The sequence below is a fragment of the Canis lupus genome, chromosome X, assembly GCF_048164855.1.
Source record: "Canis lupus baileyi chromosome X, mCanLup2.hap1, whole genome shotgun sequence".
Classification (NCBI taxonomy): domain Eukaryota; kingdom Metazoa; phylum Chordata; class Mammalia; order Carnivora; family Canidae; genus Canis; species Canis lupus.
Window position 1 is genome coordinate 114,592,098 of NC_132876.1, and position 18,444 is coordinate 114,610,541.

Consider the following 18,444-nt stretch of genomic DNA (forward strand, 5'->3'; position numbering starts at 1 on the left):
AAGCAACTGAGCCACCCAGGCACCCCATCAGATTTTCAATGGATAATTTTTAAAAACAAGTACCAGGATGAAGCTGAGAATCTGACTTGGGAGTTTGTCCAACAAGTTAAAACAGTTACTCTTCATTTTGATCAAATCTGAAGTTGTGAATAAGTACATCAAAATCAAGCCTTAAATCTGATACTATTGGATGCAAAAAGGACAACTTTCATAAGAATCACAACTTAGCAACGACTTCTCCATATCTCATTCCTGGCTTTAATACCAATGATTTGTCATATGCTCCAGAACCAAATGCACTTGCTATAATAGTTCAGAATCTTGACCACAGTTATCTCTTGAACAATTTTTGGCAGATTCAGTTGATCTATCACCTAGCTTTACATGCCATTCTAAAAAATGTTTCCTCCATTAACTTGCTCAAAAATATTGTATAAATCATTTTCTTTTCATTACACTAGACAAAACCGTCTATATTTTCTTTCACAACCATGTGCAAATGCGCACACACACATATCAGACTTAACAGAAGTCTCCTTGTGAATAATGCTGTACTTCACATTGAAGGACCTAGCTTAGTGCCTGGCATGTAACAGGAAATGTCTTTCTTGATCTTGCATTATTGGCGACGCCGTTTTTCTCTCTGCATCTCATTTACAATTACAAACTCCGTGCCTAGGGTAGGAAAAATACTGCCTTGTTTAGGAGGAGACTGGGATGCATTGGAAATCCCTCATGGACAGGAAGAAGGAGTCCACTCCTTGTGCCCTGGGGAGGATGTGTGGAAGAAGGAGGAGGACACGAGGAAGGAAAGCATGCGAACATGTGCCTTGGCCTCCCTGCTCTGGGTTGAATCCTGCAGTGGAGAAGTCTGTTACCTGTCCGAGAAGTTGAAAGTGGAGTGGTTTTGGGGGTTCTCTACTAATTGGGAACTCCGAGATGGCAGGCATGCGGGGAGGAAGGACATTTCATAGCATGAGCCTGATGGGACACTCTTGTGCTACCCCCAATTTCCCATATGTGGAATGAATCTGGAAGTTTCCACATGCCCCAGGGAAGGACCAGAATGAAGCTGAGAATCTTCGGGGGAACTTGCCATGGAAGGTGCCTGTGGAGGGGAAAGTAACCTACATCTGAGGGATACAGACAGTGGATGAACACAGGAATGAATGAGTCAAACTGCGAAGGGTGCCCAAAGCCAGAGAGAGTCAAGGTGGAGCTCAGGAAGGAGGAGCGATGGCTGACTGTAACAAGAAGAGAAACCACAAGATCCATAAGCCGTGGACTTCGGCAGTGGATGTCAAAAGGCAGCCAGTACCAGAACCGCGGCAAAAAGCCCCCAGAGGATATAGCGAGACCCATCCGGGAACTAGACCACCCTTACAAAGGAAACAGCCCAGGTTTCCCACCACCCACTCCAGTGCTGGAAGAGCTGCACACCCCCCATCCAACCACATCTGGGGAAGATGGAAGCAGGAAGATGGCCTTAATGGGGAGCTGAAATTGAATTGACTGAATATCCCATAATATGGACTGAATCATACAAGACAGATTATTTAAACCAGAAGGGAGAGAAAATCTGTTGGCCTTTTTGCACTTGTGTCAGTTATCTATGGCCACGCAGGATTTTCTGTGGCTGCTGTGATAAACTGTCAAAAAGTTATGGCTTAAACAGCACAAATTTATTATGGTTCTGGAGGTCACAAGTCTGACACAGGTCTCACTGGGCTGACATCAAGGTGTCAGCAGGGCTGCTTCCTTTCTAGAGGCTCCAGGAGAGAATCCATTTCCTTGCCTTTTCTGGATTCTAGAGGCCACTCATATTCCTTGGTCCATGGCCCCCTTCCTCCTTCAAAGTCAGAATCTCTCTGAGAATTCTTCTGTAGCCACATCTCCCACCGACTGACTAGGAAAGACCTCTGGGGGACTCACAGGATTAAATTGGGCCCACCCAGATCATCCAAAATAACCTCCACATCTCAAGATCCCTAACAGAATTGTATCTGCGAAGTCTCCTTTCTCGTGTAAAGCAACCCCCACCCCCCCACCCCCCACCCCCCCGCCGGTCAACATCTTCAGGCAGCTGTTACTCTGCCTGGCACAGTCACAATAATCTGGACTCCGAGGGCAAGCGTGAGCACTCCAGTTCCCCGAAGGCCTTGGCTCCGAGTGGCCATACTGCCACTTCCACCTTATTTTCTTAGCCTGGCCCAGAGTCAGAGTGGGAGGTGCCACAGAGCCTGCATCCACGAAGAAGAAATATAGCCATTTCAGCAACCCACCCCATCTCACACCCCAACTCCCGACCACTCCCGACCACTCCCTCCCAATTAGCCAAAGAAAGATGCTAAAAGCCAACTCTCACACTCTCTGCTTGCATATTACTAAACTGAAGCTCTGTTGTAAGGCCCAGAGATACAATGAATATTAGCCAAGTAGAATTTATTTTAATTCCACAGTGAACAGGATGGTTATTACATGAGCCCATCAAAGCTGAAGAAAACATGAAATGAGAATAACACAGCCGAATCATCTTTATTTGGCCACTTTTGTTAAAGGGATCATGTTTCCTGCTTAACTGTCGTCACAGTTTTATGGCTTCCAGCTGGGTTTTCACCATTTATAAATGTAGCATTTCCTACATACCTATGAATTCAAAAATAATAGAATCTGCCTAGGCAAATCCTGGACTTAGGGGAAAAAGCAAAATAAAATACTGGCAGAAATATAAATATAGCGATTTGGAAAATAGTGAAAATCCAAACATTTTACAGAGCTGTATTTTTAAAGCCCTGTTTTGATCAATTTGTCTTTTTTATTTCATAGCAGAGCTGCTTTATATGACCATATTTATTCACTTCTGAAAGAAGACTTTTAAAGTTATATAACAAAGAAACTTTTTTAAGATTATATTAATTTTCTCCTGAAAGATACTCATTTTGAACAATGAGTCCGGATATGGGAGGGGTTTCTTTTCTCCTAAGAGATCAAGGCAAGTGCAAAAACAGACATCATGTACCTCTATTTGAAAGCAAAGTTTGATTCTTTAACTGTAATGAGGAAGGCCATGCCCACACCATGCCTGCAACAGATTGGTTCTCCAATGCAATCGGGTATTTGGGCTCTCCTTGCAACTGATCGGCTGGCCTGCTTTTCTCATCCCTCCTCCTCCTCACCTTTTCAGATCCTTTCACTGCAGTCACTCCTGGGTGCCACCCACACACCCCGGCCTCACTCCTGACCCCGAGCTCCTCGTGACCCGGGCATCCTCCAATTCCGTGGGTTCCAGGGAGGGCCGAGCGACACTGGGATGCCTACCTTGTGAAGAATCTCATGGCATCTGGTGAGCCCTCCCGAGTCAGAGCTTCCATCCACCTCTCCCTTAGCGAGTCATCCCACAACATTACAAATAGAACAGAAGCCAATGTGGAAAAGCAGACCCCTCACCTGCCCCTTCAGGGGCCTCTCCTTGGACCCTGTTCATGTACTCTTTTCCAGCCACACTGGCCTTTCTGCCTCAGGATGCTTGCACTTGCTGTCCCCTCTGCCTGAAATTCTTATTAATTCAGTTCACAAATATGTCTTCCATGTATCAGGCACTGTTCTAGTTTGTGTGAAGTAAATACATGGAAGTCCCTGCCCTAACGAAGTCCATACACTCTTGCTCAGGATTTTTTATGGCTTTCTGAGTCTTCTCTGGTTTTCTTAGCTAAACAAATTCACACCGTGAGTCACTCAAGGCTGTAACTCCTCCCCTTGTCCCTTCATTCTTGCTGTGCGTAAACTTATTTGTTTATTGCCAGACTTGTTTTAGAATGTGATCTCCATTGCTCTTGCTCTTCACTGGTGCCAAGAACTGTACAGGCAGCTGGAGAAAGGGAGGTGCACAGCATGGTTCACTAGGCTCTGTAATTGGTGGGTCAGAACTCAGCCTCTACATAGATGGGTTCTTACTGGAATGAATCTCTTGGAATAAATTATCATTTATTATAGTTGGCCACTGAAATTATGCCTACCACTAGTAGAACTATATAATTAAAGTCTTAGAGTCAGGGCATCTGGGTGAGCGTCTGCCTTCGGCTCAGGTCATGATCCCAGGGTCCTGGGATCAAGTCCCGCATCAGGCTCCCTGCAGGAAGCCTGCTTCTCCCTCTGCCTGCCTCTCTCTCTCTCTCTCTCTCTCTGTATGTGTGTGTGTGTGTGTGTGTGTGTGTCTCATGAATAAATAAATAAAATCTTTAAAATAAATAAATAAATAAAGTCCTAGAATCAATGCCAGAGACGGTTGTTCTAAAACTTGTTTGCTGGGGCGCCTGGGTGGCTCAGTCAGTTAAGTGGCCAGCTCTTGGTTTTGGCTCAGGTTATGATCTCAGGGTCCTGGAATCAAGCCCTGAGTTGGGCCCCATGCTCAGCGGGGAGTCTACTGAAGATTCTCCCTCTCCCTCTGCCCCCTCCCCACCTCTAATAAATAAATAAATCTAAAAGAAAAGATAAAGTAAAACTTGTTTACTTTTTAGACATAACAGAGTGATTCTAGATAAGATCAAAAATCCAGATCTTACAAAATATGTTTTAAAGCCATAATTGCCTATTGCTGAGTTGGACAGTATTGCAACACCTAGTCGTCACAGAAGGAATGGGCAAACCTTGTCTGGGTAGGTTCGGACTAAGGTTGCGGACAAGGAGATTAGCGCTCACAAAAACTGGAGGTGGTGAGTTATTGGGGTTGTAGGTAAGCTTCCCTGGCCTGGTGCCGTGAAGGCACAGTAAATACCACCTTGGCCTCTCCTTTCTCTCCTTCCCACTTCCCTTTGCTGGCAGAGTGGCACAGTTGCAGAATCCGGCTCCCCTGGCAAGCAGCCTGAAAGCCAGGAATGGCACTTCTCGAACACAGAGAAGCTGTCATTCTTGAAAGGCAAAAGGAAGACTGATCCCATTCCCAGTGCATGGCAGATGCTGGAATGCCTTCAGTTCTAGACAATTCTTTGGGTATGTGGTGACTTTCCTCCTTCCCAACTGCACCCAAAGAAGCTTCCAGTATAGCAGTGGCAGCGTGTGCTTGGTCTCATCTTCAAAGCAGCGGGGGTCTGCATCCAACTGCTTGACTATCAGCAATCCTGTGGGGCAAAAACAGCAGCAGTGGAAGAGCCTAGGACTCTTGGGCCAAAGCAACAGCAATAATAAAAGGCTTCTACTGTTCTTTGTGCAAGGTAATAGTAGTCAGAACTGAAGCCCTTAGACCAAAGAAACCAGTACTAAAGCTCTTAGAATTATCATCAAGGTGGACTATAGAATGGAAGAAACACTCTTGCAAACAGGAGGTATCAGGGCTAGGAGTCTATTAGTACAAATAAAAATACTCATGAGAAATACTCTTGTTTGGGGGCACCTGGGTGGCACAGTCAGTTGAGCATCCGAATCTTGGTTTGGGCTCAAGTCATGATCTCAGGGTCATGAGATCAAGCCCCATGTCTGGCCTCTGCATTCAGCAGGAGTCTGCCTAAGACTTTCTCTCCCTCTGCTCCTCCCCACCATGAACGCGTGCTCTCTCCCTAAAATAAATAAATAAATCTTTAATTTAAAAAAAAGGAAAGAAATACTCTTGTTTTGTATCCCAACCTGGTAAAGCAGGGCATTTCCGTTTCATAAATATTTAAAGCACAATTTTGAAATGAACATGTATTTCCCTTGAAGTAGGATTGTTTGTACCCATATAAAGGACACTCTTCGAAACACTTTACTGTATCAAAAGTGTCAGTGGATTTATGTAGAATCAAGTCTGAAAGTCCCATTGACATTGAAAAACTGCCTGTTAATCTGCTTTGTCTCTGTAAGAGATTAAAACTTTTTTCTTACACAAGTCTGAAGGTTATACATTAAAGAATATATAGAGGGAAAATAGATTAGTGGTTGCCAGGGGTGGGGGTGGGTATGCCTCTAAATGAGTAGTGCAAGGAAGCTCCTTTGTGGCAATAAAACAGCTCTGTATCCTGATGGTGGTGCTCATGTGAACATACACGTGTGATAAAATTGCATAGAACTACACATGCACATACACACATGTGCATGCAAATGCGTGCACACAGAAACTGGCAAAATCTGAATAATATCTGTAGATTGTACTAATGCCAATCTCCTGGTTTTTATATTATACTAGAAGGCGTGTAAGATGTTGAGAAGCTGGATAAAGGGGTACACAGAACTTCTCTGTACTGTTTCTCAGCTCCCTGGGAGTCTTTGTTTCAAAATGAAGTTTCAAAAAGATGAAGGGAGTATGACTCTCATAGGCTGGAGTTAGAACTTCCTTACTTGGGATTTGATGAGCAACAGCCACGAAGAAGCCTAATGGGCTACATCCTTCTCGCCTCACGTATGCCTCACACAGACATGGCCAACCATTTGGTAATTCAGAATTCAGAGGTCTGAAAATGAAGAATAATATCCTCCCCTCCCCAAAAAAAGTGTCTTTGTTTAAAACTGGGGGATCAAAATCCTATTCTTTCATATCTGCCTTAAGTTGGGTTCCCCCAAGGCTGACCGTGACACAAGGATGTAAATGCATGTAGTTTGTATGAGGCATCATCCCAGGAAGCACCAGGGGGCAATTAAAGGAAGGAAGCCACTTAAGGGTACATTATAGAGCGAGTTACCACTATAGGACACTGAAGCCCAGCCCCGCTTGGGGAACTCTGAGAGGTAGTTTACATCTATCAGAGTTACATTAAATGAGCGAAGTGGGAGATGGGATATTTCGCGTGTCATCCACTGGGAGCTACATCAACTCCCCAGAACTCCTGACCTGCTCTCCTGGTTGACAGAGATGGTCCTCACGTAAAGGGTCATGCAGACTTGCAGTTGGAAACTTTTGAGTCCATGGGAATGGCGAGTGCCACGAGGGTATAGGCAGCTCACCAATAGTGGCTTTACAGTGGCTCATCAAAAATACTAACAGGATGATAAAGTGAGAAAAAAGTGACATCTCAAATTATGATATCAGCTCTGGTTAAAGGTTAGGTGACTTGTCTGAAATCCAATCATGTAACCGCTAAGGCATAGGACTTGTCCTTTCTTATTGGTTGCCTGAGACCGTATCGCATCGTCTTTCATGTCCTGGAGTTTCACTATGATATGACCAAGTATGCTTTAGGGTTTTGCTGTTGTCGTTGTTCATTTGTGTTTTGGTTTTGCTTTAGGTTTCCTTAATTCTTCCTGAAATACTAGTGCTTCTGAAATCTGAGGGTTAATTCCTGCATCAATTATAAAATCATCTCAGCTATTACTGCTTAAAGAATGGACTGTTTGACTTTTTCTCCCTTGAGAACTCAATTAGATGAATATTGGTTCTTGTATCTCCTTTGTCTCTTAAGTCTCTTCCTATTTCTGTCTCTTTAGCTTTCTTGTGTTTCATTCTGGAGCTATTTTCTAGTTCACTAGCTCTCCCTTCGGTGCTGTCTAATCTGCTTTTTTTTTTTTTTAATCTGCTTTAAAACTAAAACTAGCAAGTGTGTTTTTAAATTTCTTGGCCGTCCATTTGGTTATTTTTCAAATCTGCCTGTAATTTTTCATGCTTGTCTTGGATTTTCTTCTTTATGTCTTTAATTCTGAACATATTTTATTATTTTTCTAAAAGATTCTATTTATTCATGAGAGACACACAGAGAGAGGCAGAGACATAGGCAGAGGGAGAAGCAGGCTCCGTGCAGGGAACTTGATGCAGAACTTGATCCCAGGACCCTGGGATCACCACCTAAGCCAAAGGCAGATGCTCAACCACTGAGCCACCCACGTGCCCCACATGTTTTATTATTTTAATAAAATTGTTCCATGATCTAAAATTCTTGGGGGTGTAATCCTGCTGTAATTATACCTGATGATAAGTACGGTTCTCACTTATTCTGTGAGCCTCCTAATTTTGAGCTGTGAGGTCAAGTTCAATGGGGTTGTATGTGTAAGAATCTATATAACCAGGACTGAGGGTACATGCCTTCAGAGAAGATGTCTATATGCTTCTTCCACGTACACCAAGAGTTTCACTTCTTTCTTATCACTTTTGTTTTAATTCCTTGGCTTTGTGTTTCTTGGACCATCTGTTTGAGGGGCAGGTCCGTTATGAAATTTTTTCATGGGAGACTTTTCCCCACTCAGAGTGCAGACCAACCCACACAAGCTTCCTTTGATGCCTACCTGCTCTCCTTGAAGGATATTTTTTATCTATTCTTTTTTTAAAGATTTTATTTATTTATTCATGAAAGACAGAGAGAGAGGCTGAGACATAGGCAGAGGGAGAAGCAGGCTCCACGCAGGGAGCCTGATGCGGGACTTGATCCCAGGACCCTGGAATCACGACCTGAGCCGAAGGCAGACGCTCAACCACTGAGCCACACAGGTGTCCCTTCTTATCTATTCTTTAAGTCTGTCAGTCAGGATCCAGTCTAGGTATTTCCTGTAGGAATTATGGAAATAAGTGCAAATATAAGCCATCAGAGGTTTTTGAAGTATGTAGTTCAAAGAAGACTCCATTTGATCACTGGCTTCCAGAGAAGTAGCAAGCTCTTACAATCATCCAAGTCAATCACTTCAAAAGACATCCCAGAAGCTCACAGCTTCCTCATGACCTTGGAGGGTGGTTCATAGTATTACACCAAGAGGTCACTGTAAGACCTTACATCCGCAGCTCACACCCCTGTTCATGACCACCAGGGGAAGAACAACATCAGTTTCTCTTCCATCCTCAACTCTTTCGTAATTCTGTATCATTGGCCAAATCTATTTTTTTAATTTTTTTAAATTTTTATTTATTTATGATAGTCACAGAGAGAGAGAGAGAGAGGCAGAGACATAGGCAGAGGGAGAAGCAGGCTCCATGCACCGGGAGCCCGATGTGGGATTCGATCCTGGGTCTCCAGAATCGCGCCCTGGGCCAAAGGCAGGCGCCAAACCGCTGCGCCACCCAGGGATCCCTCATTGGCCAAATCTAAACCCAAATACTTTTTACGGAGGATTCTCAGGAATGTTCTCAGGCATCTGGCTACTGTAATATTGGATAAAGCATAGGAATTTAGAAAGGTGATTCATGCCAACAACAATCCAGTAACGTAAGGATATAACACTTAAAATTCATGGGTTTATTCAGAAGACATGGTTCAAGATTTCTTCTACTTTCAAACCCAAAGTTCATTGCCTGTTTCTATATATTAAAACCCAATCCTTGATGATCCTAAGTTGATCATCCAACCTGGTTGATGATCCAACCTTCATTATATTCACCTTAAGAAATTGGGCAACTTCAGATCACAATTTGATTTCTTGTTAACAGCCACCTTTCCCTCTGCAGATTTCCCTCTTTGCGTGTATGTGTGTGTGAACCACACACTTAAAGTTTGTGATAGTATGTCCGGCATTTCATAGCAGGAGACTTTTCCCATTAGCAAGATCATTGTGTTACTAGAACCATAACTGTGTGCAATTTTTGTTGTGAGTTCATCTATTTTGGGGAGACCGTGGAGTTGGGGGGAGGAGAATCTTATATTGTTCTGGATTTTGGAACAGACTTTGACACCACTGAAATGGTGGTTTTTATTTATCTCACTTAAATCTTTTCATTTTAATTTCTCAGCTTGAGGTTTCTGTACTGTGCAGGTAGCATCAATTCAGAACCCACTCTTCACGATGTTTTTCACTGAGATATAATTGGCATATTGTTTAAATTTAAGGTGTACAACATGTTGATTTGATATATCTATCAATCACCACCATAGTGTTAGCTAAGATTCAGGCCTATCGTATCACATAATTATCAGTTCTTTTTTGTGGTGGGAACAATTAAGATCTAGTCTTTTAGCAACTTTGAAGTCTATAATACAGCATTATTGTCTACAATCACTGTATTGTGCATTCAATCTCCAGGACTTCTTTATCTACTGGTTGCGTGTCTGTACCCTTAAAAAACATCTCCCCAATTCCTCTACCCACGGCCCCTGGTAACCACCATTCTATTCTCTGTTTTTATGAGTCTGGCATTTTTAGATTCCTCACATAAGCAATACCATGCAGTAACTGTCTTTTTCTGTCTGACTTCCCTCACTTAGCATAATTTTCTCAAAGTCCATCCATGTCATTGCAAATAGCAGGATTTCCTTCTTTCTCCTGGCTGAATAATATTCTATTGTATATATATACCATTCTTCTTTAACCATTTGTCCCTTGACACACACTTAGGTTGTTCCCATATCTTGACTACTGTGAGTAATGCTGCAGTAAACACGGCAGCACATATATCTTTTTGAGAAGCTGTTTTCATTTCCTTTGGATATATACCCAGAAGTGGAATTGCTGGATTACAAGGTAGTTCTATTTTTAATTGTTTAGGGAGCCTCCATACTGTTTTCTATGGTGGCTGAACCAGTTTGCATTCTCAACAACAGTGCACAAGGGTTCCCTTTTCTCCACATCCTCGCCAACACTTGTTCTCTCTTGTCTTCTTGATGATAGTTCATTCTAACAGGTGTGAGGTGATACTTCATCGTAGTTTGGTTTGCATTTTCCTGATGATTAGGGGTGGTGGCCATATTTTCATGTACCTGTTGGCCTTTTGGATGTCTTCTTTGAAAAAAATGACAGAATTCAGTCCACATGCCCATTTTTGAACTGGATTGTTTGGTTTTCTTCTTATTGAGTCATATAAGTTCTTTATATGTTTCACATTTTAACCCCTTATCCAATATATGGTTTGCAAATATTTTCTCCCATTCCATAGATTGTCTTTTCATTTTGTTGCTTGTTTCTTTTGCTATACAGAAGCTTTGTAGTTTGACATAGTCCCACTTGCTTACTTTTGCTTGTGTTTTTTGTGCTTTCAATGGCATATTTCCGAAAATCATTCCCAAGGGCCAAGGAGCTTCTTCCCTTTTTTTCTTCTAGGAGTTCTATAGTATCAGACCTTATGTTTATGTCTTTATTCCCATTTTGAGTTAATTTTTGTGAGTGGTATAAGATAGGGGTCTAATTTTTTTTTTTGCATGTGAATATTTAGTTTGCCAACACCATTGAAGAGACCATCTTTTTCATATTGTGTATCCCTGGTTCACTTGTCAATTATTAGTTGGCCAGATATGCGTGGGTTTATTTCTATGCTCTTGATTGGCCCATGTCTTTTTTTATGCCACTACCATATTGTTTTGATATCTATAGCTTTATAATAAAGTCTGAAATCAGGAAGTGTGATGCATGCAGCTTTGTCCTTCATTCTCAAGATCACCTCAGCATTTCTGGGTCTTTTGTGGTTCCATACAAATGTTAAGATAGCTTTTTCTATTCTTGTGAAAAACGCCATTGGAATTTTGACAGGGATTGCCTCAAATCCATAGATGGCTCTGGGTAGGATCTTCATAAAGTTTTCACTCTCACAGATGACTTTCATTTTTACAACATCCCCAGGCAGCTAGTAACATTTCTTTGTATCTCAAAGAGAGGAAGTTACTCACTTTGCATTATTGTAACAGCCTTTTAGGGCTTGGAAGCTTTATTTATGGAGCTCGATTGTAACTTTCTTACAAGTGCAGTAGCTTCAGGCCCACATCTTCTGGTCCTGTGTGGGCATCAAAAGCCAATCTCGGTGCGCCTGGGGGGCTCAGCGTAGCATCTGCCTTCAGTTCAGGGGTCCTGACCCCAGGGTCCTGGGATCGAGTCCCCCATCAGGCTCCCTGTGAGGAGACTGCTTCTCCCTCTGCCTGTGTCTCTGCCTCTCTCTGTCTCTCTCTCTCTCTCTCTCTGTCTCTCATGAATAAATAAATAAAATCTTTAAAAAAAATCCCAACCTCTAGCCCTCTGGACCTGATGCCCTCGTGAGCTTCCACTGCATCTGCTTCTGCCTCGTATTCTGGTATCTTCTGCCTCTTTATTTCTCCTATCAGGGGATTTTCTTTCTTTGCTTTCCAGTCTAGCTGTGTTGAAAAAAAAAAAAAAAGAGCTACTTTTTTGTCCAGCATCTCTGCCTATTTGCTTTTCCTTATCAGCTCAGTCTGCCATATTGCTGGAAGCTTTGAGGCTGTTTCCATTTTATCTAACACCATCTATAGAGGGCAAAGGGCTACAGCCTTTCAAGTGTTCTCTCCAGTATATGCTTGTAAATGTAAAAAACAAAATACAACAAAAAAAGATAAGGAACATAAAAGAAATCCATGACCTTGAAAATATCAGAAATGGTCTTAAAAGAGATGTTGCCTCAATTTTACATATTTTAGTTTCAGAAAGAAAATACATCTGGAAAACATTGAGAATTCAGTATATCAGAGGAAGCATGGAAATGCGGTGCACGTTGAAGTCAAGCATGTATTTTGATAAAGCACTTTGTGCCATTCATGTAGATGACTTATTCATTATGGGCTAATAAGCTTAGGAGCACAACTTTGCAGGCATTTGGTAGAACAACCTGATTTCAGCCTGGAAGGAGTTGGTGGGGGGGGGGGGTAGATTTTCACTATTTATACTGATGATACCGACGGAGACAAGGAGACAAATTAATGTTAGCAGACAGAAAAAAGCAAAGAGAGAACACAATTTCCAAGCCACCTTGATGTACCAAAATGCTGAGCTAAATGCACAAAGTGATGTTTTGAGAGTGAAGGAGAATATAGGGTGTTCTTTGTATAATTGGTTTCAATGCCCCTTATGCCAATATTCTACAAAATCTGTCCAGTAAAGTCTAAGTTCTCTTAAACTGAGGTATAATTTATATACAATGTAAGCACATACCAGATTGGATATGTTTTGATAAATGTATACATCCAGGGAACCATCATCCAAATCCAGGCAAAGAACATTCCCATCACCTCAATGATGCCCATTTCCAGTCAATCCTCCCTCCCAACCAAGGGCAACCACTGTTCTGATTTCCAACACAAAAGCTTAATTTTGCCTGGCTTAAACCTTCATACAAATGGCTTCATATAATTTATGGAATTCTTGCCTGGCTTCTCTTATTCCAAATGTTTTTAAGATACATCTATGTTTTTGTATATATCAGTTGTGTGGGGTGTTTTTTGGTTTTGTTTTGTGCATGCTGTGTTTGTTTTGTGGCTGAAGAATGGTCATTGTATGAATATGCCATAATTTGGTTATCCCCATTCCCCTATTAAAAGTGCAAAAAAGAGGCATATGCCCCAGCCCCTGCACCACCCCTGCTGCTGCCTGTGCAGGGGGAAGGGGGGGCACAGTGCCTGTAATTATTAAACATGAATCCAATTAAAAAAAATAAAAGTGCAAAAAAGAGGGGCACTTGGGTGGCTCAGTGGTTGAGCATCTGCCTTTGGCTCAGGGCATGATCCCAGGGTCCTGAGATCAAGTCCTGCATCCCTACAGGGAGCCTGCTTCTCCTTCTCCCTATGCCTCTGCCTCTCTCTCTCTTTCATGAATCTCTGCCTCTCTCTGTCTCTCATAAATCAATAAATAAAATCTTTAAAAATAAGTAAATGAAACTGCAAAAAAGAAACTCCAGACGGAGATGTGAGAGCATCTCAGCATATCAAGATGATGTAAAAGGGTTGGATCCAAAGAAGCAGAGGGAAATTCTCTTTAGAGAGCATTCTTGGAGTCCTGTAGTGTTTTCCTCCCTCCTCTGACACTAGGGGAAGGGAGAGGAATGTTTCCCAGCTTACTTCGAGCCCAGTGAGACAGACTAACTACCCACAAGGCTCGGTAGCATTGCAGACCTGCAGGGGTCACTATTCACATTATAGCCAGTGTACATGGTGACCCCACGGCTGGATCATTTGGCAATCAAGGGCATAGTGGCTCATGCCGGCAAGAGGCTGATGGAAGTAGCCATGGGAGCAGAGCAAGGCACAATGTTGAGAATCATGCACCTCTACCTGTTGTAGGACAGAGTCACTCTCTCTATCCTTTGGGAAAGATGTGGACTCTGAAAATGGATGGTGGATTGGCTTTATTTTAAAAGGAATATTGCCTAAGAAGTCTTCCTGATATGGATCAAAAGTGATCTGAGCAGAAAAAGGTTGGCGACGTATTTTTGGATGAAGTTGCAGGGAATGTTCCCCAGCAGCCCACCAGAGGGGATACTACACTCGAGTATCAGATGTTCCCACTGGGAAATCTCTGAAAAACTCTGAAGTGCACCAAAAGTCAGCTTTAACAGCTTGCTAAGCCTGGCAAGTATAAACAGGAAATCACAACAATACCAGTCATTTAAGACCTTTTCTGCCCCTACCTCTGTCCCTTATGCGAGAGAGTTCTGAAACTAAGGGCAGCCAACTGAGAAGGAAAGAGCAGGAGATGGAGCTAATTCAGCAATGAATCCTGAATCCTCCAGAGCCATATCTCTACCCCTCCCAGCCCAGTCCAACCCCCAGCATTTAGACCAGAAGTTGGCCAGAAAAAACTTAGAGTTTGGAATGGAAATATCAATTCTCAAAATAAGACTATTCTTATGACTGGAAGGCTGTTGTTACATGAGCATAACTGGAAACATTAGGGTACCTGCTCTGAGATTTCCCTTTGGAGGAAAACAGCTCACTGAGCAAATGGAGAAAAGAATAAAGTTGTTTTGTATGCATACCCAACTGAGATCTACAAAAAAATTCATTAAATAGTTAAAATCAATTGTTGAAACATTTGGTAGTAGGAATACTGCATCTATTTTTCCAATACTTATTTTAATATTTTCAAGAAGCCATCCAAACTTAGGGCTACAGCTAATTAAAGATGAGGTCCAGAGGACACCATTGGGTTGCAAACTCAGTCGTCTAAGAATAGATTTACAGTCTCTGCAGACATGAACCATAGATGTTTGCTCACTTAAAGAAGGCTGAGATCTTTGCCCAACAAGTTTTTGTTGAAATCTTGATTACCCATCATATTTTATTCAAGACTAAAATTTCAGATTTTAAAAAAAGGGAAATAGAACATTTATATGTTCAAAAAAGGCAAGGGATGAGGAAAGTGTAATTTGAAACTGCAAAACTATTGAGTATAAAGTTTCTTTTTTAAAAAAAATGATTTTATTTTTATTTTTATTAAGTAAGCTCTATGCCGAGGTGGGGCTTGAACCCATGACCCTGAGATCAAGAGTCGCATGTTTTGGGATGCCTGGATGGCTCAGTCACTTAAGCATCTGCCTTTGGCTTGAGTCATGATCCCGGGTCCTGGAACTGAGTCCCAAGCTGGGTTCCCTGCTCAGTGGGAAGTCTACTTTGTCCCTCTCCTGCTGCCCCTCCCTCCTGCTCGTGCTTTCTCTTTCTCTCTCAAATAAATAAATATTTTTTTAAGTCACCAGTTCTACCAAATAAGCCAACCAGGCACCCCTGAGTACAGTACTTTCAAAGTGATTTTTTTCATGTTTCTTTTTATTAGTGGCTGTACAATCAACTGAGTTGTACTACGAATATGACTTAAGTGTCATGATAACCAAAATTGCTAGGTTGATCGTTGTTCTACCTCATTATTTGATCATAGCCAGAATAAGAATTGCATTAAAGAAAATGCCAAATCTTTGCTCATGGGATGTAACAAGTTAATGGCAGGTGGTTGGGTAGTTAACCAGAGAGATTTCACTGCTGAGTTATCTATCATAACTGTGTAGAAATGTCTTTCTCACCAGTAAAGATGGAGAATTCTGCTTGCTACTTGCTGCTTCAAGAAAACATACTTTTCCAAATAAGAGACATATTGCAACTGCAAAGCACTGTAGGAGCAATTGGACCTTCCTAGAAATTCCAGGGATTCGGCAATGTATTCCTTCAAGCTCTGCTCAAAATGTTCTTTAGAAAAAGAAATGGATATAGAAGGCAGTAAATAATCTGCTCTGAAAAAAATAATAAAGTTAATGAGAAGCCTAAAATTAAACATTTGGATTCCAAATGTCATGGCCTATGCATTCTACTACAGTTCTCATTATCCTGTTCATTTATAATACGTGACATTTAATAAGCAATGACTATGTGCCCAAAAGTATGTCCTTGGAAATTCAAAAGAAGAGTATGCACATCATTCAGGAAGTAATGTTGGTGATTATGAAATAAATAACAATATGGACTTTAGGAAAATCTGCAAGTAGATAGTAGAGCCCAGAGTCACTTCCCTCTGTCTCCAATTTCTCAAGCTAACTCACCCTACCAGAGGATGCCAGTTCCCTTAAGACTACCCTTCTTGGTAAGCCATGACCTGACTACCAACAATTATGCCTCTTCTAGGGACAACCTATGAATTTCCATCAGTCTGGGACCCAAGATACCCTCCACATCAAAAAAAAGTCTTAACTCTTTGATAAATCCAGCTTCTAGTACCAATGGTGGTAACCTCCACTATTATAGTTCACCTACTTCAAGCATTTCTTGATTTTCCTTTGGAAACCAGGATTTTCAAGTGGTATTATGGGTGGATAATGATTATTTCATTGTTCCTTATTCATCTCCTACCTCGTGAGCTCTAAGTATTTTTCATGCTCATTTTTAAAACTCCAAACACATTCTCTAACATTCACATGATGACCATCTAAACTAGAACAATTTTGAGAGTGAAATGGGTGCTATGAATAGTTATACTGGAACAATACACATAAACTGTAGCTGTCCAAGGCAAACTAGGATACATGGTCACACTCCCTATAAGACATGTATGTAAAACAAAAAGAAAAGACTGAGCAAAACACTGGGAGCATAAAAATTAAAGTCATCCCTGTTGCAACTCTAAGCCAAGAAAAGAATTCCTTGGCATGAGTTGAAGTTGGGTGATAAATAAAAAGGATCTCTTAACAAAACAGTGAGACCTAACATTCAGATATTTTTAGATGACTTGGAAACAAAATTAGGCCAAACAGACTTTTTTGGGTTAAAAAATATCTAGTGCCTTTCATTTCAGGAATTCCACTTCTAAGAAATTTGTTCAATAATATAATTATGGATATATGCAAATATTTGCTACAAAAATGTTCATCCAGCAGTACTTAAAGAAAGGGGGAGGAAAACTAATTTCTAAAAACAGTACATTGGGTTATATAAATTGTTAAATCCATACAACAAAATTCTGTGCCATCATTAAAAATAAGACTATAGTTTACATATTTACCAGCATGAGAAGAAGTTCTTACTATATAAACATTTTTGATGCAAGTTATGTACTATGTTGGATTCTGTTTTATTTATTCTAAATTTTTGAACTATTTATCAAAATATATTTTATTATTAGTAAAAGTGAATTTGTCTCCAAGAAAAAAAGAAAACAGGAATGATTACTAGTAAAGTGTCAACAGGAGGATGGGGTTATGGCTGATTTAAAATCTTCCTTTGAAAAAAAATAAATAAATAAAATAAAATAAAATAAAATAAAATAAAATCTTCCTTTGACTTGTCCATATTTTGTAAGTGAAAATATTTTGTAAATACAGAATGAAATTATAATAATGTTTTAACATTATGTAGCATAAATTACAAATGTCAGTAGACCAAGGATGACATTCTGCCTCTTTTCAGTGGAAAAACTTGTGGACATGTAGGGTAGATAAATTCCCACCCCCACCTCCATCTTTATAACAATAGTCCTTCATGAAGTTGGCTCCATTCTCAAAAACAGCACCTCAAAGGCTGATGTAATTAAATAAACTATTCAGATGCTCATTTTGACACTCAACCTATCTCCCGGGGTCAAGGAGCTGACTTGTGTTGTCCCAAATGACCAAATCATGAAACATTTTACAACATACTGACCACAGAAGATTTTAAATCTTCCTCCTGTTCCAGGAAAAGAATCCCCAGGGTTCACCCTAAAGACATCCCTGTAATAAATAGGGACTCAGACAGATAAAAGGATATGGACAATTAGTGGCATCATTTCAGGAGATATTCGATGGTGTAAGACACATAATTTCTCCTACAGTTTGATTACACTTGCTAATTGGGTTTAAGAAATCAAGGAGTAGACCCTTGGCCACTGGAATGGTTTAATCGTATTGTGCAGTCTGTTGAAAAGCTGGATTATCCTATCTTTAAATTCTGAAATAGGTTGCAAAATTCTTGTAAAGATATAGAATGCAAAATTAAATATCTTTTTCTCATAAACTAGAAGGTCCTTCTTGGGGAAGGCTCATGACTAAAGAAGTTGATGACAGTGTTTTTGCTCATGAATGACTATCATCACTTGCAGGCAAGGATAGTTCACATCACACTGAATGTAGTAATTATTTCTCTTCTGCACACCTCACTCCCTATTCTGATGGTGCCTTTTTGAAAGAGAAGGAAATACAGGTAGGTCAACATAGGGTCCTTGAAGTAAAGTTGACATTTTATGTTAATTGTGTGTTTAAATCAGAGCCTATTCTTTTTTAAAGACCTAACTACATTTACTTTTTTTTTAAGTTTTAATTTTAATTCCAGTTAGTTAGCATACAATGTAATATTAGTTTCGGGTGTAGAATAGAGTGATTCAACAATTCCC